Below are 21191 nucleotides of genomic sequence, written 5' to 3'. Positions count from 1 at the left end.
CTTCTGAGCCTCTTGAAAGGAGGCTCTGAGCCTCTTGAAAGGAGGCTTCTGAGCCTCTTGAAAGGAGGCTTCTGAGCCTCTTGAAAGGAGGCTTCCAGGCCTCTTGAAGGAGGCTTCTGAGCCTCTTGAAAGGAGGCTCTGAGCCTCTTGAAAGGAGGCTTCCAGGCCTCTTGAAAGGAGGCCTGAGCCTCTTGAAAGGAGGCTTCTGAGTCTCTTGAAAGGAGGCTTGAGTCTCTTGAAAGGAGGCTTCCGAGCCTCTTGAAAGGAGGCTTCCGACCCTCTGGAAAGGAGGCTTCCGAGCCTCTTGAAAGGAGGCTTCCGACCCTTTGGAAAGGAAGCTTCCGACCCTTTGGAAAGGAGGCTACCAACCCTCTTGAAAAGAGGCTGCTGAGCCTCTTGAATGGAGGCTTCCGAGCCTCTTGAAAGGAGGCTTGAGCCTCTTGAAAGGAGGCTTCTGAGGCCTCTTGAAAGGAGGCTTCTGAGCCTCTTGAAAGGAGGCTTCGAGCCTCTTGAAAGGAGGCTTCTGAGCCTCTTGAAAGGAGGCTTGAGAGCCTCTTGAAAGGAGGCTTCTGAGCCTCTTGAAAGGAGGCTTCCTGAGGCCTCTTGAAAGGAGGCTTCCGAGCCTCTTGAAAGGAGGCTCTGAGCCTCTTGAAAGGAGGCCTGAGCCTCTTGAAAGGAGGCTTCCAGGCCTCTTGAAAGGAGGCTTGAGCCTCTTGAAAGAGGCTTCTGAGCCTCTTCAAAGGAGGCTTCTGAGTCTCTTGAAAAGAGGCTTGAGGCCTCTTGAAAGGAGGCTTCCGAGCCTCTTCAAAGGAGGCTTCCGAGCCTCTTGAAAAGAGGCTTCCGAGCCTCTTGAAAGGACGCTTCCGAGCCTCTTGAAAGGACGCTTCCGAGCCTCTTGAAAGGACGCTTCCGAGCCTCTTGAAAGGACGCTTCCGAGCCTCTTGAAAGGGTTCTTTTGAGACTTAGCTCCAAGCATCTTGAAAGAAGAACTCCGACCCGACCCGACCCGATCTCTTTAAGGGAGGGCTTCGACCCTCTTGAAAGAGGCCTTCTGAGCCTTTTGAAAAGAGCTTTCCGAGCCTTTTAAAAGAAGGAGAAAAGAAAAAATAAAGTTTAAAGAAGAAAGCTTAAAAGAAGATTTCCGGGCCTCTAGAAAGGAGGCTTCCAACCCTCATGAGAGTAGGCTTCCGAGCCTTTTAAAATGCGGCTCTCGAGCCTGTTCAAAAATCCCTTCCGAGTCCCTAATGTCCTAAAGATCCGAGGCTTTTAAAAGAAGCAGAAATAAAAGGAAATTTCTAGAAAAACAGCTTGGCTTCCGGGCCTTTCAGAAGAAAGTTTTTGAACATCTTAAAATGATGTTTCCGGGTCACTTGAAAGGTGGCTTCCGAGCTGCTTGGAAGGAGGCTTCCGAGAAGCGTAGCAACTGAGCTTTTCGGGAAAAAGTCTTCATGTCTTTCAAATAGAGGCTTTCGAATCTGTAGACTCTAGATTTTAGTTAAGAATCATATTCTTAACATATTATTCAACATTCTGTTTCGACCCGGTAGATTGCATAGAAGATTTTTTTAATTTGTTCATTCGAGGTTTTGCCCTTTTGATCTTTTGTCCCACATCTCTGTACTGGTTGTGGAGGACAAGATTCAATGGGCCATGATTTACTGATCGCCATGCATAGGATAAGGGAGATATTTTGGACCACCAGTTCGACGGCTCATATTTTGGACCACTGAGTGCAAATTCCTCTTTGTGGTCCAAAATAAGAGCCCCCCTAAGGGTTGTCCAAAATACATCCTTTACCTTATTATATACAAGACAAAGTTTAGAAATAAAAAAAATACAAAAATTTATCAATAAGTTTGGATTAAAATTGTAATTCATATGCCATTAGGCATTTCGTCCGAGGTCCTGGGCCCGGCGAAAGTACCCCCAGGGGTTCATGTACCCCAGGTTTAGAACCGCTGTTATAAAAGACCGAGGATCGTTGGTTAGTAGAGAAGGTAATTCATGTGAAGCCCCTGGGTAAGCGACTGAATATTTATTGCAAACAAAGTTATTTTGAAAACAAGAAGACGAAAACTGTGTTTCAAATCAATCCAACACAATTCAATGTGCTTCGTTTAATAAGCTTCTACGATACGATCGATTCCGCACAAAATAGTTCTGTGCTCTTCGATGCTGACATTAGTTTTATCACTTCGCGTTCTCCCACACTAGCTGGCGTGATCAGCATCTACAAGATCTATTGTACACTGGATAAACAAACTTCTGCTACGCGTGGTAGATTTTTTTCACTTTGCGTTCTCCCGGACTAGCTGCCTTCCCATGACCAGCAGCAACACGATCGATTCCGCATTTATATTGTTCAAATAGTAAAAAATATCACAAAATGTAAATTTGAAACTTGTAAGCACTGAAGACGTTTTATAGAATGCGTATTTGTTTACTAAAAATGGGGTTATGTAGTAAGCGTTAATAGAAAAAAATTGTCTAACCTAAACTGCCGCTAACCGCAAGTCGAGCACATCTGTATACAGATGTGCTCGACTTGCGGTTAGCGGCAGTAAAGTTTTGAAAACAACTTAACGTTTTGTTCAGCGGCGCAGCCAAAATAAATTTTGGTGATATAAAGAATGGTTCAAGTTTAAATTTGTTTCGAAATTCGAAATTCCGCGGAATTCCGTTAATTTTCGTTAGAAGCTAGTTTTTTCTAGCGAAATTTTTGGAATTTTACGAAACGAAACGAAATCAAGAAATGCGATTTCGCCATCCTAAAATTCCGCGAAATTCCGTGGAATTTCGTTTCGAACAACCTGAAACGAAATTTTTCGAAATACCGCATATGCTTACTAATAAGCTATGCTGGAAAGTCATGTTCTAGCATTATATGCCACAGTTCGTTCTGTTTCACTGAGTCGTACGCTGCAGTGCTGCCTTGAAATCTACAAACAGATGGTTAGTCCGCAATAGAGGTGTGCGCCGTCGTGCCACGCCGCCGCCGACAGTTTTTGGCACTTTATATCGTGTTTTAGGATTTTCGTTGAAATCCTAAGAATCTCTCGTTGAAATATAATTTTTGATCGCAGAAGAGTCGTTTGACAGAAAGCCATTTGACCGAAAGCCAAATGTTGTTCTGCCAAATATGGCATTTGACCGAACAAACCATTTAGCCGAAGCCCATCTAGCCTAAAGTTATTTCGCCGAAAATGTCATTTGGTCGAAAGGTACATACTGTCGAAAATGTCGTTCGGCCGAACAGTTCCTTTGGCTGAAAAAATCTGTTGGCCGATAAGCTCAATTTGCCGAAATGGTCGTTTGACATTTGGCCGAAATGGACATCTGGCCTAAAGTGTCGGAGTGTTTTGCAGAAAGGTCATTTTCGGGCCAAATGGCTCTTTCTGCAAAACGACCAAAGGGCATTTTCGGATAAATGATCTATTCCGCATAATGACATTTTCGGCCAAACGGCAGTTTAAATCTAAAGGGTTGCTAGGGCGAACAACTTTGTTGGCTGAATTACGAGCTCGGTCGAATATCGCTTTTCGCTGTATGTCGCTTTCGGCCAAATAACATTTTCGGTCAAACCATTTTCGTCCCAACGAAACAACGAAACCACGGACAAAAGTTTGTGCCAATTGGAATTCGGCTTACCGTGTTATTCGGCCAAGCGGCATTCGAACAAATGGCTTTTCGCCCAATTGCTTTCGACTAAACGACAAAAAGAGCCATTTGGCCGAAGGGTGTTTGGACAAATAAATCATTAGCCGAAATGGATATACAACTGAAAATATCGCTTGGTCATTTGACCAAATAGGTCTTTTGACCGAAAATATCGTTTGCCGAAAAGGTCATTTGGCCGAAATGGCCGTCTGGCTGAAAGGCCATTTAGTCGTATGATCCATTCGGCCAAATGGCCCTTTCTGTCAAACGACCATTACGACCAAACGGCATTTTCGGCCTGTCGTCTCATTCGGCAAAACGACTATTTCGGCCTAACAACCTGCTAGAGACAACGGTTTTCTGGCCGATTGTCGCTTTGGTCAAATGAAGTTTTTGGTCAAGCCGTTTTTCATTTATCACCGTTTCGCCCGAAATATTTTCGGCCAAACAACCCTTTCCCATTGTTTGGTAATTTTCTGAAGAATTTTTGAATTTGAAACAAAGAATGTCCCGTAGAAATAAAAAAAATCATTCGAAATTCAGAAAACAAAACAGCTTTTCGTAAAAATTTAAAAATTAGAAGTTTAAATTCCGGAAAACTCCTCGTGGACTTTTTGAAGAGTTTTCTATACACGCAGAAGAATCTTGTACGATTGAAACACATGTTTCGTTTGTTGAAACAACGATGACATTGTTGTTTCAATCTTTGAATTTGTTGGTTCAACACCGATTCAGTATTATTTGCAGGGTTAGTACTTTTCGTTTCGGTGGAACGAAAACCAGCGATTTTCAGGACGAAGGAGAATCTTTTTAAGCAGTCTGCGGCGAGAAAAAAAATTTCTCTCACTCCTTTTTTCTCTAGAGCAGGTCTGAAAGAAACGAAAATCGTGCCTACTTGATAAAATTCTTTTTTTCGTTTTATCATCCTCAGCCTCACTAATTTTTCGCGAAAATCATTTTCAGCCAGCGGCGGTAGCGTCACACCGTTGGTAATCGGCGGCGTGTGTCGGCGTGAGCTTATTTCAAGCAATAGAAATTTTCCAAAATTCTTCCACAAATTTCTCTGCAAAATCCACCAGGAAGTGCTCTGAAAGCTGCTCCAAAAATTCCTCCGGATGTTCATCTAGGAATTCCTCCAGCAATTCCTCCGGATGTTCTTCCAGAAAGTTTTCCGGAAGGTCCTCCTGGAATTTCTCCGGAAGGTCCTACAGGAATTTCTCTGGAAGTTCCTCCAAAAGATCCTCCAGGAGTTCCTTTCGAAGCTCCTTCTGGAATTTATTCGTAAGTTCCTCCAGGAATTCGTCCGGAGATTCCTTTACGAATTGCTCCGGAAGCTTCTCCGGAAGCTACTTCAGGAGTTCCTCCAGGAATTTCTCCGTCTTCCGGTATTTTCCTCCAGAAGTTCCTATATGAAAGCTTCAGGATGATTGCTCAGAAAATCACCGAGAAGTCCTGTAACTTCATAACTTAAACTTCAAACTCTACAGAAATTACCACGAGGACTCTTCAGATATGTCTTCTGAATTTCTTCCGAAATTTACATGTAATTACACTAAACCCACCTCCTGGGAATTTTTCCAGAAAATTGTCCAGGAATTCTTGAAGAACTTCTTATCCAAGTGAACAAAATAAGACCTGTGCAGCGATTGAAATTTTACTGGCAGCGGCGTGATAGATCATTTTCAGCCAGCGGTGATAATTCCTTTGGATATTCCTCCAGATATTTCTTCGAAAGTTTCTCCAGTCCGGAAATTCCTCCAAGATTTCGTCCGGAAGTTCCTTCAGGATTTCATTAGAAGTTAATCCAGGTTTCCATCCAGAAGTTCCTCCAGGATTTTGTCCAGTAGTTTCTCCAGGAATTGTTTTGGAAGTTCCTCCAAAATTTCGCCAAAAATTTCCTCCAGAATTTTGTCCGGAAGGCTCTCCATTTCGTCCAGAAGTTCCTTTAAGATTTCGTCCGGAAATTCCTTCAGAATTTCGTCCGGAGGTTCCTTTAGAATTTCGTCCAGAAGTTCCTCCAGAATTTCGCCGGAGGTTCCATCAGAACTTCGTCCGGAAGTTCTTCCAGGACTTTATACATAAGATCCTTCACGAATTTATTCAGAAGTTTCTCCAGGATTTCGTCCGGAAGTTCCTTCAGGGATTCTTACGGAAGTTCATCTAGGAATTTCTCTGGATTCTATCCAGAAATTTCTCCGGTATTTCCTCCAAGATACCGTGGAGGAGTTCTTTCATGATGTCGTCCGAAATTTCCTCCAAAATTTCGTTCAGGAAGTTTCTCCAGAAATTTGTCCGGAAGTTCCTGTAGGATTTCCAGAAGTTCCAGAAGTTCCTCCAGGATTTCGTCTGGAAGATCCTTCAGGATTTCTTCCAAAAAGTTCCTCCAGGAAGCTGTTCCTGGATTTCGTCCGGAAGTACCTCCAGGATTTCGTCCAAGAAATTCCTCCAGCAAGCTGCTCCAGGATTTCATCCGAAAGCTCCTCCACGATCTCGTCTGGAAGATCCTCCAGGATTTTTTTTTAATGGCCCGCCACTCTCCCCCACACCAAGAAGCTCTAATTTGAACTTCCTGGTAATGGACGCAACTATCTCAGCTTATTAACTGGCAACAAAAAAAGCAAAAAATATTCGAATAATTTAAATTTAAAAGCTGAGAAGATAAACAACTATGAATCTAAATACGAGAGTGAAAATTACTAATCAAAGTTTCATAACAGAATCCCAGTGGAGATATTCTCCTTTTAAGGGATCCAGATGAATGAAAATAGCAAACGAAAAACTAAATCGTAACTCAAAATGAATACATCTACATAGAAACTAACTTGTTCGTAATGGCTTTAACATTTAAATTAAGAATTCATTGATTTTTCCTTTACCAATGATTATATTGAAAGTTTAATACAATTTCTTATTGAAATTTCTTAAAAACTCTGTGTAAAAACTAAGAAAAAACTTGCGTAAGTCCCGAGATTTTTTTTAAATTTGAAGTTTCGAGAATTCTTTGGAATTACCAAGTGGAGCTCTTTGGATTTCCCAACGGAAATTGTTTGGAATTTCAGCAAAAAGTTCTTCAGATTTTACATGAGAATCTCATCAGGATATTGTTGTTGAAGTCAGAAGTTGTTCCAAATTTCTACAGAAAAATATTATGAATATCCGCGGAAAGTTTTTGTTGAGTTTCTTTTGAGTACTCTTCAAAATTTACACAGAATATGCTTCTTGTGATTGGAAGATGCTTTAACGTTGATTTTCTCAATCTAGATTAATGAAGATGACCAGTTTGGTTTGGCATAGCCAACATTAAAACAGAAAATTCTTCGGAATATCCGCGGGAGATTCTCTGGAATTTTCAAAAATTCTTCAAATCTTCCGCGGAAGATTATTCAAAATGCAAGTACATTCAAAGTTAATTGCCTATATGCCGGGTATTAAGCCACCCGGAGTGGAAATTAATTACTATGTCTGAAACTTGATTATGCATATGTACAACATGTGATAGATTTAGTTCGGAAAAGGTATTGGAGGGTAACCGCCCCTTCGGTGGGGTTTGATCCCACGACCCCAGTTCGCATGACAGGTGCTTTCCCTACTAAGCTACGAAGGACCTCCGTCGTCCACCGCAGCTTAGCGGGTACTGATGAAACCAAATTCCCAGCACCAGGTACCAGCCGATCTCTCGCAATACATTTTCAGAACTAACTAATACTCATATACTCGGTTGACATGTGTACAAAAATACATTTGAGAGAGTTAGTTCTGAAAATGTATTGCGAGAGATCGGCTGGTACCTGGTGCTGGGAATTTGGTTTCATCAGTACCCGCTAAGCTGCGGTGGACGACGGAGGTCCTTCGTAGCTTAGTAGGGAAAGCACCTGTCATGCGAACTGGGGTCGTGGGATCAAACCCCACCGAAGGGGCGGTTACCCTCCAATACCTTTTCCGAACTAAATCTATCACATGTTGTACATATGCATAATCAAGTTTCAGACATTAAAATGTAAATTTAAAAAAAAAACTTTGGAAAACTCAACGGAAAATTGCTCAGCCGAAAGGAACATTCGACTAAAAATGCCGTTCGGAAAAAGTCGTATATGACCGAATAGATCATTTGACCAAAAATGCAATTTGGTAAGAATTAAATTTTGTAAGAAGTCGTTTAGCCGAGTAGGTCATTTGAGGGTCGTTCAATAATGATGTCACAGGATTTATGAGGGGGAAGGGGGCCTAAGATTTTGTGACAGTACATATGCTAGGTATACAAAAAAGCGAGACAGAGAGGGGAGGTGGGGGGTCAAGAAATCTAAAAAAGTAGTGGACTTCATAGTTGAATCACCTCTTGACGGAAAATTCCGTTTGGCCAAAAGGGTTGTTTTGCAGAAAGGACATTTTCGGGCCAAATGGCTTTTTCTGTCAAATGACCATTCCTACTAAACGGCATATTTTTGGTCAAATCTAGGAACTTTTTTAGGCGTTAAAGGCCCCCACGCAATACAGCGGAACGGCGAAGGAAACGGCAGATTTGACAGTTAGCTTATATATTTTCTGTCAAATTTTACGTTTCCGTCGCCGTTCCGCTGAATTGAGTTTGGGGCTGTATTTGACCATGAAATTTGAAAGGACGCATACTCTCTCTATTCTCCAGATTTCGTTCAATTGACATTACTACCTGATAGATCGTCGGGGTTCTATCAAAACACACCAAGCGCAAACAAAAATTACTGATTTTTCTGCTCAAATTTTCGTCAATCAGATTTTATTGATCGCAAATCGTATTGGATATCCCACAATCCCATAACTGAGGATATCCTACTACACATGTATGCCTAAATTGATATGAAACAACTTCCGTTTTCTTGAACGAACAAAATATCAAAAGCCGCTTGGTGCGGTTTGGCTGAACCCCGACCAGATCGCAATCTATTATTTCTGTTGGGTGTATTAGTTGTGCAAAATAGTTTGAATTCAGAGCACAATCGTCATTTCAAAAACCAAGGACAGAATTAATGAGGCCTATTTGAAAAATGTTCCTAGAAATGAACTATTTCGTCTAACGATTTTTGACCTAAAAGCAGTTTCGGATATACGTTCAATTCGGCTTAACATGATTTGGTTAGATATTTTTTAACTTAAATCAACTTACAAAGTAGAGAGGTTGCGAAATTGAGAGAAATTGAGAGGTTGCAATAAGGCCATTTCGCCGTAACTGTCATTTGGTCAAATGGGTAGACATTTTTGACCATATTATCCGTTCAGTAATTGACATTTGGCCATGTGCCCTATTCTGTCAAACGACCATTTCGTCGAAACGGCATTTCGGGCTGATGACCATTTCGACCAAACGACCTGTTAGGGAAAACCCCAAGCAGCACAAATTGTTTCACTACTGAACATTTCACTGTGTTGCAACTATTCGGAAAGAAACAATCTTTGCGTATGTGCCATCAAATATAACTCTCTTGCAATCTAAAAAGCACAAGAGGTGGAGCCTACGGAAACATCCTTCGATTGCAGTAAAATTGCAATAATGTTGCAAAATACTACAGCGGAAAAAATAAAATAAAAATATAAAACTAGATTCGATTTATGGATCGTGTGATTGATAGTCCTTCACTCTACCTCAGCACCATTCAACACTTCAAAGGGACTGCATGTTGACTCACCATAAAAACCATATGATTATGAAGTTTTGTACTCGAGTTTCCTGTTACTTGATTGCACCATCACCGGAATAAATTGTGAGTTGTCAAAACGTCGAACGATGCTAAATTAAACATGAAGATACACTCAGCTAATCTGTAACTTAATTTAAACAAACAATTAAATTTTGAAAGACGCATTGAAGTTACATGGTAAAAATATGCAACTTAATGATTTTGTTTCGTGTTTGCAACATGCAGTGCAGTACTCTTTGGTTGTTTGTTTCCAAACGAACGTTTTGACACCTTGATGCAACTTTTCAAACTTTGATGTTTTTCCAATGCCTTTAATGAAACTGAATAGAAACAAAGTGCTTTTAGGAAGATGTTGCGTGTGCTACTTGGGACGACTTTTTGGTCTAATTACCAGTTCGGTCGTATTTTGCTTATACCCTATGGAATTTCCCAAGAATTTCTTATGGACAACACTCTAGTCGTTAAATAACTGCAACATGTTTACGTTTCAGTTAGCGAATGTCGTTCGATAACTGCAACGCATTCTAGACATCAAACGGTTGTCAGTTGACGTCAGATGCAATAGAAGTGCACCTGATTGTGCAGCACAATGCAGCTATCATCGACTTTGTTTGAAATCGTTTTGAAGTTCAGAGGTCCGATAACTGCAAAACTGTTGCAACTATCGAATTGCAGTCGAAAAGACTTGGAATTATCGAACGTCTGCTGTACAATGAATTTTCCTTGGAAATCCAACGAAATTCCTTAAAAACTTCGAGCAATTTTCCGTTGAAATCCAAATATTTTATTATTGAAATCTACATTTTGAACAACTTTGCGCGGAAATTCTAAAGAATTTTCCATTCAAATTCCGGAGAATTTCTCGTGAAAATTTCAGAGAATTTCCTATGAAAATTCCAGAGTCTCCCGCTGATATTCTGAAGAATTTTCTGTTTTAACGATGGCCATGCCAAATTAGCCGTCTTAATTTTTCTAGACTGAGCAAGCTAACGTTAAAACACACATTCTACCTAGCCGAACACTTCTACAATTATAAAGAATTTTCTGAGTAAATTTCGAAAAATATTCAACAGAAACTCAACAGGAACTTTCCGCGGATAATCCGAACATTTTCCTGTAGTAATTAGGAACAATTTCTTATGTAAATTCCAAAGAATCTCCTGTTGAAATTCAAATCAATTTTCTTTTGGATTACCAAAGAGCTTTGGTTGGTAATTCCGAAAAAATCTCTAAACTTCAAAGTATTCTTCGTGAACAATCCGAAATCAATTTCCAAATGAATATTTTGAAAAAACTTAAAGAATTTTTTGAAGAAGTTCATCAGATTTTTCAGGCGAAATTCGAAAGATTGTTCCGTTAATGTCTTGAAAATATGTTCCCGATACAAAGCAAAAAAAATCTCAAAGGAACGTATTAAAAAAATCGCCACGCCGATTCACGCCGCCGCCGCCGACCAAAATTCGGACCAACGCCGCCGCCGCTGAATATCGGACCGGCGCACACCTCTAGTTTTCCTACGTAGAAGGCAGGAAGGCAGGGAATGACGCGAGTGGTACGATTTTCACGAAGTCCGTCCAGTTATTTGGTTTCGCTGACGACATTGATATCATGGCACGTAACTTTGAGAGGAAGGAGGAAGCCTACATGAAACTGAAAAGCGAAGCTAAACGGATTGGACTAGTCATCAACACGTCGAAGACGAAGTACATGATAGGAAGAGGCTCAAGAGAGGTCAATGTAAGCCACCCACCACGTGTTTCTATCGGTGGTGACGAAATCGAGGTGGTTGAAGAACTCGTGTACTTGGACTCACTGGTGACCGCAAAAAAACGATACCAGCAGAGAAATTCGAAGACGCATAGTTGCTGTAAATCGTACGTACTTTGGACTACTAACTACCTACTTCGATCTAATAGAGTTCGCCGCCGTACCAAACTGACTGTCTACAAAACGCTTATTAGACCGGTAGTTCTCTACGGATACGAGACCTGGACGATGTTCGTGGAGAACCAACGCGCACTGGGAGTTTTCGAAAGGAAAGTGTTGTGTACTATCTATGGTGGGGTGCAGATGGCGGATAGCACGTGGAGGAGGCGAATGAACCACGAGTTACATGAGCTGTTGGGAAAACCATCCATCGTTCACACCGCGAAAATAGGAAGACTGCGGTAGGCCGGGTACGTAGCCAGAATGTCGGACAGTAATCCGGTGAAAATGGTTCTCGATAACGATCCGACGGGAACAGGAAGGCGAGGTGCACAGCGGGCAATGTGGATCGATCAGGTGGAGAACGATTTGGGGATCCTCCTGCGTGGTTGGCGAAGTGCAGCCATGGACCGAGCTGAATGGAGAATACTTTTATGTGAAGCACAGGCCACTCCGGCCTTAGTCTGGCAATAAAAACTTTTGCGTATTGCAAACTACGAAAAACTTGATAAAATTATGAACAAAACTTATACCACCTGAATCAAAGTCCGCCCACCGCGGATGGATTTTGAATCAAAGGATCAAACTAAAGCAGACCGACTAAAGATTGACTAGACTAACATTGTGAATAGTTCCATACGCACCTTGAGACGCGATCCCTCCGATGTATACCCCACTGATCTAATTGTTTTCATTGCAATTTACATTTTAAAACAGTCACTTTTGGTACGTGTTGACCATAATACGCGAAAAATGGCACCTGAAAGTACGCGTTTGCTGGGAAGCAATATGTTTTTAATTTTTGTTGTTTTAATTCCAAAGCCTACTTTCCATTTCAATGGTCGAAAAGCTTACTGTCAAATATAAGGACAAGATGAGATAAATTATTTATAAAATTAATACCTTAATCCCCTATTCATTTATTGGTATTTCACAAGGTGGACGGATTTCGGTGCTGTACGGTTTTCAGTCCCCCACGGTAGTGAATTGCTGATGCAAAGTTTTGATACGAATCTTATTTCTAGTTTTTCACGATTTACTCAACTATCTGCTGAAAGAAATGAAAACAATGAACTACTTAGGCTGCAACTCATTTTCTGATTTGAATTCAAACGAACTTGAAAGCGACAGTTCGTAAATCAAAGTTCATCCAGTCATAAAAAACAGGTGCTTTCCAATAAGACCGATAAGGCAAGTCTAGTAGACAATTTGATATCTGTCAAAAGTAATCTTATTGTAATGTGCAAAGTCATTCGGAATTTTATAAAATTCAATTTGAGTTTAATTCGGAAAATTAGATGCAGCCTTAGAAACAATATTTTTATGTTTGTCCGAACAAATTTTGTTGTACGATAAAGGAAAAAACGTAAAAAAAATGCTCTGTTGTGATGATAATGTGAACTCCGTCAAATTTGAACCGGCTTAATATGTTATACATCCAACTAGCGACTGTTAGATTTTCTAACAATCCTGTATAAGAACCTACCAAAACCTGTATAAGAACTTAGCATATGCGAAATTATTAGATTCTTATACAAAAATTTAAGCTCACAAATAAAAATTGTTAAAAGCTTGCAAAATTGTCAGGTCTCATACAATGTTTGTATAAGAATCTAGCATTTTGTCCATTTCTTATAGAGGTTTTGGTACACACTTAATTCTATTTACCGGGCTCGGTAAATGAATTACCGATTTCTCAACAGCCGAGCTCTCGGTAGTCACCTCGGTAATCGAATTCTATTACCGAGTTCTCGGTTCAGCATTCAAGATAATGAACTGTCAAAAAATACCGAGCAGATTTGTAACAGTTACTGAGCACTCGGTAAAAAATACTGATGGATCTGTAAAAATATAACTGACTTCTGTAATTCAAAATACCGAATAAAATGTAATTTAATTTTTAACTTCTTTTTCTTGATAATGAAAAACAAATGCAATTTCAGTTCTTTAATAGTCTTTATTCTTTATTTATATATCTATATTCATTTATATATCTTTATTTATATATATACACAGTTTGTGCATCAGAATATTTGGTTTTCTGCTTCTGTCCTTTGTCAGTAGCGCCACTAAACAGGCGACTAGGGAAGTGAGCGGCATTTGACCTCATTTCCGTCCTGCTAATCTGGAATTGTAGATGGAAATTTGTTTAGAAAAAATAGTAGTATGGAAAATAGTAATTTTACAGACGTTACATACCTGTAGTCTTATTATAGATCCGGATCCAGAATCTACCCGCAGCGGAGTCAACGGCTGATGATGCAGTTTTTGGCGAGGTTTTTGGTTACCTGGAAGAAAGAAAAAGAAAAAAATACAAATATTTTGTTAGTCATAAAAATAGTTCGGTAAATGGTAGTAAGCAATGTTTAAACTCACCTGAATATTTAATTATAATGGAATTTCCACTGGTTCGACGGATTCAGTGCTAATTAACTTCGTGAAGGATATTGGTCACCAGATTTCGATTCGCAAAAAAAAAATGGAGTCACATCAGGCAAATCGTGGTCAGAAGCTGAGAGTTCGGTACTTATTTTACCGGGTGCTCAGTACTGCGTATTTGATTTTACTGAGTGATCGGTTTATTTCTTGACATTTGCAGCATATTTTCATTGAACAGAGTTGGTCGGTAATGCAACCTACCGAGACTCAGTATTTTTCATAGAACTACTGAGACATCGGTAAAAAATATTGCAGAAATCAGTAAATTGATTTTAATTAACTGAGTTCTCGGTTCAGATTTCTTTTTACCGAATAAAACCAGTAAAAAATATTACCGAGCTGAAATTCTCGATTTAAGTGTGTAGGTTTTTATACAGGAGATGTACACCCCTAAAGGTCTACAAATACGCAGTGTTGGTGGAATCATACTCAAGTCTCAATCATCGTGGTTTCATGCACGAGCTAACTCGTATGCGATTCTGTAGGAAGAGCATCACGCTTGAGTTTTTTTGCTTTGATCACTCTCCGAAAAATGATTTTGCTCTTAAAACCTTCTAAATGCAATCGTGACGTTTGTTTTGTTTACATATGGATTTGATAGTCATTGCTTTAAGCGAAAAAAGTTAATTCAATGCATTCACCAACGAAAACACGTAAAAATCATGCGATTCGAATCATGAGTAATTCTCTAAACCATGAGTATGATAGCATTTGTGTCGCTCTTGATTAGAATCACCCATGAGATTTGAGAATTTGAGATTTTATCAATAATGTAAATATATACATTGAGAGGAACCGCTCCGCTCTATGTTATGCTTTTTGTATGAAGCATCTGAGAAATTTGCATTAGTCATCAAACTTCAGACAAACCCCCTTTAAGCGTAACGTAATTTATGTTCAATTCGGTGATTCCAGCCAAGGAGAAGCATCTACGAGGGGTGCTACAGCAAATAATTAACCATTATTGCTCAGCTTAGTTTCAAATAAGCGAAACTAAGCTGAGCAATAATGGTTAATTATTTGGTGTTTCAAATAAACAAATACATAAACAACTTGTCTTGAATTTCTAACATCCTTTGTTTATTTATATTTCTTCAAATCTACAAAAAGAATGATTGCTAACGAATAAATATATTCGCCAGTCGAACGTCAATCGCAAAATTTTCGTCTGAAAACGAAACGGTGTCTCACCCGGTCAAAAACCTTATCTCCCCCATGCGATCCCGGACAGCGGCGTCATTTTCGACCGAATTCTTATCGGTCTTCCCGTTGTTGTGTGTACCTCTCTACACATGTGCTGATAGTGCTAATTGGTTTGCTACAATCCATCGGACCGGCCAATCGATACCGCCGGCGACGCGGCGTTGTCAGTAAGCGATGAGTAGAACACTGCGACGACGGTTAGGCACTGTGCGGTGGGCGCAAAATTTCACCCTGATTTTTACTGCCGGATGAATCAACTAGCGCCAGTCATCGGCTACTAATTCAACGACCTTTGAAGTGCGGTGCACGCTCTCGATGATAGTAACGGTGCTGCTGTGTGTCCGCCTGTGTGCATTGCACCGTACCTAATCTACTTGACTATTTACATTTTTTCGATTAATTGCAAAACCATCGCTTGCCCTTCGGGTTAATGTCAAGGTGGCAACAGCTCGCGCGGTAAATGGCTCTCCCGCATGGAAAGCAGGAATACCGGACCGGCAAAAGCGCTGCGAAGTGCAGCCCGGTAATTGATTACCACGTGTTTTGGTTTCGAGCCGATATTTACGCTTTTTACTTTGTCGAAGTGATGAAAACACTTGGATTAGTTTACCGCTAGAGGATTACGGATTAGATGTTGATCCATTCATCCATGCTAACTCCGAAAGGCATGCGAGTGACATTGTACTAAATCCGTAACGTACGTAGTTTCGTATGTGTCTTAGGCAAGAAGCTTCAAAATATTTGGAAAATGTTCGATAAGCACTTGAATTCGAGCAATCGCCATCGATTGCGTCATGCGAAAATTATCTCACCGCGTAGATAGCTAAGTAGGTGGTATACGAAAGCTCCAAACCGAGGACGTCACGAATTCGTTTGCACGCGCCGCCACGCACAGTGACATATTTCTAAGCATTTTCGGGTGAAATTAGAAATATGTTGTAGCACTTATCCTCCTATTAATTGCATTAGATAAAAAATTAAACATCATGGAAAATTATGATCATAATTATTCTGCTCTACATTGCCCGTTCTTTGGCATCTGGTGAAAACCGAAGAGTTTTTCCTATGCATTCGGCCTCTTTGCTCCATGCCAGTTGTTGAAAATCAACATTCATCTTCAGCTAGGTATATGAGTAAACATTTTCCCCTGACCCAACAGCAGCGGTCTCATTCAGCGCCGAAATTTGCTCAGCACGCTCTCACCTTCGTATGATGCTTGCCGGTTTGTTTGCATTCGTTGGATAACCTTGATTAATGGCGAGTGAGATGGTGCAGCTGCGCGCCCGCCAAGTTATGAATGGATCCAAACAGCTATCCGACGGTGCGACGACGCACCGGAAGCGCAGTTGCTCCTGATGGCTCGATCACCAACCGATCGACTTTACAACCTGTGTGCGCGACTCAATTCTCACCCACTAAGCAGAAACCGGGCACCGCGAACGGAATCGTACGATATTTTCGGTGGCACCTCACGAGTAAAAAATAACATCCAATTTGCTGCAAATTAATTCAGCATCGGTCACAAAAAATAATGGATGGGAACGTGGAAGGAATTATGCTGACAGCGGGGGTACGGGGCCAGGCCCAGCCATAGTGATGTGGCTTCCTTTTGCGGTTCGGCAGCGGTGATCGACCGGGCGGCACCGCCATCGATCGGCTGATGTACGAAATCTGAGACTTATTGATGTCGTTTTTTCGTTGTTGTTAATGGACTAACTGCGCAATGATGTGCAACAAAGATTTTAATGTATGAACTGTTGAGCGATTCACTTTGCAGAAATGTAAAGTGTTACTCGGTAGTAGCGACAGAGACCAATAGTTCTGAAGTGTTAAGATTCCTATGAGATGGACCGAAAATCTCGGTTAATGAAAACACAAAAAAGTCAAGGTTCCCCAAACACACGCGACGCGATTCTGTCGCTGGGCGACTGCGATTCTACCGCCGTTGGTATGGAACGTAAATGGAAGATGGCCTGCCAACGATAGAATCGCGACCACTAGTTGTCTTAAGAAATATTAGTTCTTTAGGAACCTCCGAAAAGTAATTGCTTGACCGACTCGTAATGCCGAGTAGACATCTTCACATGATGTTCAAGAAAATTAGATCTACCAATCTGAGCTCGAACCTAGTCTCATTTTCGTGCAAGGGCAATGTACACAGGATTTTGTTTTTACACGATTTTTTTTCGCTCGTATTTTTGATCGTGTGACTTCAATTTGCCACCAAACTCTTCGCAACATGTTTCAAAAAATCCAGAATAAATCAAACAAAAATCACATGATAATTAATATACGTTAAACATTTAGGATGAGTGGAAAATTGAGAAAATGTAAATCGTGTAAAAACAAAATCCAGTGTATTGTGGTAATTCAAACTATATCGTTAGTACTTGCTATTAGTAACAGTTTCTGTATTAATGTATAACCATCTACAGAAAAAATCAAATTACATTGGCTTGATTCTGGAATTTAAAAATGACATTAGCTTTTTCTTGTCATAAAATCGCATGTGCTAAGGCATCAACAGGCAGAGGAGGTGACTGAGAACAGCGACCCACCGCAAGCAAAAAAAATATAATACATAATAACTAACAAAGCAACTTAAAATAACCCATCTAAAGGAATTAAATTTGTAGGAAAGTAAAAGCCGAAAGAAAATACAGAGCAAAAGTAATCAATCATGGTAGAGGGATAGTTGTCTTCCACGGTGGGGAGTCCCCATCAACAAATTTCGGCAGTGTAGGCAACTAGTTGTTGAACGATGAACGATGGTTAAATCGCGCTATTCCGATGGTTGAAATGCACTATTCTCCGGATTTCCGCAATAAACTGATCAGAACGGCAATTAACCAAAGACAGTATTTATATTGCAGAATACGTGGCTAGCTCTGAGAGCGACTATTTTCGTATTCTTGCTTCACATTAATTTGTCGGATGGTGTCAAAAAGAAAAAAAGATGTTAGCCGGTAATTCCTTCCAAAAATTCTATAACGAATTCCTTCGGAAATTCTCCCAGATGTTGCTTATGAACTTACCTCGGACGAATTTAATACAGTTCCATTTAATTCCACCACGTTGCATTCCTTCACAGAAACGTATTTTGACCTCAACTATAAGGCCGTATTCAATGTCTTCTATTTGACTCGACTGAGTCGAGTGACAATGACAGTGACAGTGAAAACATTCCACTAAAAAGAGCTTGCTTTTTTTTCCTCGTAGATTGCTTCACAAATTCCTCCAGAAGTTCATCAAGGAATTACTTCGGAAATTTCAAAATCTTTCAGAAATACCTTAAGAAATTGCTAGAGAAATACCTACTAGATTTTTTAAAGAAAATCATCTAAGGACTGGTTCTTAAAGTATTCCAGGAATTTATTTGGAAATTCTTTTTGACAACACTGCTAGCATTTCTTCGGAAATTTCTACAATGATCCGAACAGAAATATTTCCAGATAATGCTTATTTTTTCTCTCAGGAATTAGTAGGAAATATCTCTAGGAATTCTTTTAGAAGTTTCTCAAGGAGTTACTTCTAAAGTTTCATTAAAAATCCCTTTAGAAACCCTCCACCAGAGATTGCCCTTGAAATTCATCCAGGAGGAAGGTCCCCAGGAAGTTACATCGGGTATTTCCCTAAGAATTCCTTCGCTATTTCTCACGGGAATTTCTTTGGAAATTCCTCCACATGTTGCTTCTGATCTTCCCCTAGCAATTGCCTCGGAAATTCATTTAAAACCTCTTCCCGAAATTCCTCATGGAGTTATTTCGGGAACAGCATCGAAATTCTTTCGGAAATTCCTTAAGGCACTTTTTTGGAAATACCCACTAAAATTCCTTAGGAAACTTACCAATGGGCTCCATCCTAACATCTTCCAGGAAGTCATTTGGAGATTCCTTTTGACATTCCCCTAGATATTTCTTTGCAAATTTCTTTAAAAACTTCATCAGGAATTTCTCCAAATAGAAAAGTTCTCTAGGAATTCTCTCAGAGGAGTACCTCAAGGAGTTACTTCTTAAATTCCTTTGAAAATTCCTTCACGAATTCTTTCGATAATTCCTCCAGAAACTGCTTATGAACTTCTCTCAGGAATTGCTTCATAAACTTCTCCAAGAAACCTATCGGAGGTTCCTCAGGAAGTAACTTTGGAAATCCCTTCAGAAACTTCTTCGGAAATTCCTCCAAAAATTTTATCGAAAATTCCTCCAGATGACCAGATAAACTTCCCTCTTACATGGATTCCAACCATAATTCTTCCAGAAATTTCTTGGGGAATTCCTCCAGGTATTGCTTTGAACGTTACTATAGGAATTGCTTCGAAATATATTCAAGGAATTCGTTGAGATATTACAAGATTCTTTGGAAATTCCTTCCGAAGTTTCGTCAAAAATTGCTACGGAATTTTTATTAAAATTTCTTCCTGATGAATTTTTGAAGAAATTCTCGAAATATATTCTTTTTGAAATCACAATGTGAGTTCTTTTGAAAACTCTTTCATGAGTTCCATTAGAAATTTCTACAAGAATGCTACGGAAAATTCCTTTATTTATTACTTAAAGAATTTCATCTTACTTACTTACTTAGGGATCCTGTACACCTCCGGTGGCGCAAAGGGCAGACTTGAAAGATCTCCATCCTGAGCGTTGCCCGGCTATCGCTTTAACCTGTTGCCAGGTTAGATTTTGGTCGACTTCTTTTATTTCTTTATTGAGGCTTCGCCGCCATGAGCCTCTGGGTCTGCCTCTGCTGCGATGTCCCGCTGGGTTCAAGTCTAATGCTTGTTTACAGATTTCGTTTCCGTCCCTACGTAGAGTGTGGCCGACCTAGCCCCTTTTCCCGATCCCGAATTTCTGTAGCTATCGGCCTCTGGTGACAACGACGATGGAGGTCGTTGTTTGAGATCCAGTTGTGGGGCCACCAGGCCCGAATTATATACCCCAGGCTTCTATTGATGAACACCTGCAGCCGTTGAGTGTTCTCCACTGATACACACCATGCTTCGCTAGTGTATAACAGCACAGATTTGGTATTTTGGTGCGTTCACTTATCTGCCTGTTTTCCTGATATTTCTTAAACTCGCAAAGGCACCCCTTGCTTTCTTGATCCGTGCGATCGATCTTGGTACCGCCGTCCAATGCCATTTGCCTACCAAGATATTGGAAGCTTTCAACAGTCTACACTGGTTGCCCGGCTACTGTGAAACTGGACGGAGTCACCGTGTTTACATCCAACGATTTGGTTTTGTTGACGTTGATGACTAAATACGCCGAGGTGAAGCGCTAGGCAAGGTCGTTGAGCTTACTCTGCATATCAGAGCGCCCTTGCGCGAGGAGTGCAACGTCATCCGCCAATTCGAAGTCGTTTTGGTGCTCCATGGTTATAGGCTGCCATAACAGCCCTCGGTTTAATACACGGTCAATCGCATCTACCAGAATCTCATCGATTACGATGAGGAACAGTAACGGTGATAGAATACATCCTTGCCTCACACCAGCTACGACCCGGATAGGGACGGACAGCACTCCATCGTGCAGCACTCTACACGAAAAGGCCTCGTACTGTGCCTCGATGAGGCCCCGATGATTTTCTCAGGAACCCCCTTGCGTCTCAGGGCGCCCCACATATTCTCGTGATTGAGACGGTCGAAAGCTTTTTCGTAGTCAATGAACACCAAGTAAAGGGACTCTTGGAATTCGTTGACCTGCTCCAGAATGATGCGGAGCGTGACAATATGGTCCACACAGGATCTTCCGGCACGGAATCCGGCTTACGGCCGCTGGAGAGTCGCATCGATCTTCTCCTGGATCCGGGCTAGGATAATTTTGCACAGAACTTTGAGAACGGTACACAGCAACATAATTAGGCTGACCACACGTACCGTAATTAACGGGACAGTCCGTGTTTTGGAGCTTATTGGGCTGTCCCGTCGTTATCTAAAAAATTCTCAATTTGTCCCGTTTTTCATTGATTCGTCCAAAGATCTCCAAAATATTATTCAAACTAATTGAATAGTTTTGGCAGGAATCTAAAACGAAATACAAGGAAAGTAGACGAAACCCAAAAAGTTTGAGGTTAAGTAATTAGTGTTGCTTTTAAAAGAATGCTATCTATTTCCAGATTAAGATTATCTTGCATTTTTTTTTTCTTGCCCACTGCGTAATTCTATTTTTCTTCAAATTTGCTTTATCACATATTTTTCAATCGTTTGATTCTTTTCGAAACATCAGGAATCATTCAAAATATTTCTGAAAAACTCTGACTATTTCGAAATCATCCGTTGTTTTGAAAACGACGACA

General features: G+C 40.5%; 1 protein-coding gene and 1 long non-coding RNA gene across 7 annotated transcripts in view; one reads left to right on the top strand and one right to left on the bottom strand.

Moving 5' to 3' along the window:
- Positions 1 to 21191, top strand: part of LOC134207644 (chondroitin sulfate synthase 1) — an 85419-nt gene that overhangs the window by 15924 nt on the left and 48304 nt on the right. The gene's annotated exons all lie outside the window — the stretch shown is intronic.
- LOC134214864 (uncharacterized) lies at positions 13300 to 14046 on the bottom strand. The gene is made up of 3 exons (XR_009979952.1): positions 13632 to 14046; positions 13455 to 13543; positions 13300 to 13380 (listed from the first exon to the last, which is right to left on the bottom strand). It is a non-coding gene; the product is annotated as an uncharacterized LOC134214864 (long non-coding RNA).

Source organism: Armigeres subalbatus, chromosome 1 (genome assembly GCF_024139115.2).
Source record: "Armigeres subalbatus isolate Guangzhou_Male chromosome 1, GZ_Asu_2, whole genome shotgun sequence".
Lineage (NCBI taxonomy): Eukaryota > Metazoa > Arthropoda > Insecta > Diptera > Culicidae > Armigeres > Armigeres subalbatus.
Note: the sequence above shows the minus strand (reverse complement) of the source record. Positions and strands in the feature narration are given on the sequence as shown.